The 1,429-nt window shown below is 39.6% G+C and overlaps 1 protein-coding gene across 2 annotated transcripts in view; it reads right to left on the bottom strand.

Annotated features, from left to right (window-relative positions):
- The window catches only part of PRMT9 (protein arginine methyltransferase 9), a 49,668-nt gene that overhangs the window by 26,475 nt on the left and 21,764 nt on the right, over window positions 1-1,429 (bottom strand). The gene's annotated exons all lie outside the window — the stretch shown is intronic.

The raw sequence follows: 1,429 nt of genomic DNA, 5'->3' as shown, positions 1-1,429 counted from the left end.
ACCACGCATGGTGGCTTACACCTGTAATCCCAGCACTTTGGGAGTCCAAAGTGGGAGGATCACTTGAGCCCAGGAGTTAAGAGACCAGCATGGACAACATAGCAATATTCTTCTAGATAAAATAAGATAGAATAAAATAAAATAGCCAGGTATGGTGGTGTGTGCCTAGAGTCCTAGTTACTTGGGAGGTTGAAGCAGGAGGATAACTTGAGCCTAGGAGTTCAAGGCTGCAATGAGCTATGATCACATCACTGCACTCCAGCCTGGGCAACAGAGCAAGACCCTGTCTCAAAAAACAAAAAAAGAAAAAAGAAAATTTACAATGAAAAAACACTTTATAAAAATTTAAACAACATTTTTAAAAGGAAAATATTCCAACCTCATCTCACCTCACCTCAACTCAATGGCATTTTTTTTTTTAGAGAATTTGCCTTTATAACATTTCAAAAGTTCAAATAATCTACTTTTACAGATTATTTTATTACACTCTCAAAAGATGAATCAGCAAATGGAACTAATGATTTTAATAACTCAAAATTAAAAGTCACAAGTTGAAACAAAAAATATGTGACAATTTTTTTGTGTGTGAGACAAAGTCTCATGCTGTCACCCAGGCTGGAGTACAAAGGTGTGATCTTGGCTCACTGCAACCTCCACCTACCAGGCTCAAGCAATTCTCCTACCTCCACTTCCCGAGTAGCTGGGACTACAGGTGCATGCCACCACGCCCGGCTAATTTTTGTATTTTTTACAGAGACAGGTTTCGCCATGTTGCCCAGGCTGGTCTCAAACTCCTGAGCTCACGCGATCCGTCCACCTTGGCCTCCCGAAGTGCTGGTATTACAAGCGTGAGCCACTGCGCCTGGCCAGACAATTTCTTTCTAATGTAATATAAACTACATGAATATATATTGTCAAAACTTCAAGCAATATGGTAAAAAGTCCACCTTCACAGTACTCGTCCTTTCATTTCTTCACTGTTAATAGTTTAATGTGTATCCTTCCATACCTTTTTTAATATTTGTGTATAACACTCTATTTGTACGTTACTGAAACATTCTGTGCCATTTGTGAGTCGGTTGTATTCATTTCTCAAAAGATACTTCAGTGTATCTTTATTAAAAATGAGAATATTCTCTTAATCACAGCAATCAAATTCAGTATTATCTAACCTACAGTTCATATTCTGTATTTGTCAACTGAATCAAAAATCAATAATGCAGGTAGGGCACAGTGGCTCATGCCTGTAATCCAAGCACTTTAGGAGGCTATGGCAGAAGGATCCCTTGAGTCCAGGAGTTCAAGACCAGCGTGGGCAACACAGCAAGACCCTGTCTCTATAAAAACTTTAAAAAATTAACCAGACATGGTGGTGCACACCTGTGGTTGCAGCTCCTCAGGAGGCTGAGTGAGAGGATCACTTGAGCTT

Source organism: Mandrillus leucophaeus, unplaced genomic scaffold (genome assembly GCF_000951045.1).
Source record: "Mandrillus leucophaeus isolate KB7577 unplaced genomic scaffold, Mleu.le_1.0 Scaffold136, whole genome shotgun sequence".
Classification (NCBI taxonomy): domain Eukaryota; kingdom Metazoa; phylum Chordata; class Mammalia; order Primates; family Cercopithecidae; genus Mandrillus; species Mandrillus leucophaeus.
Note: the sequence above shows the minus strand (reverse complement) of the source record. Positions and strands in the feature narration are given on the sequence as shown.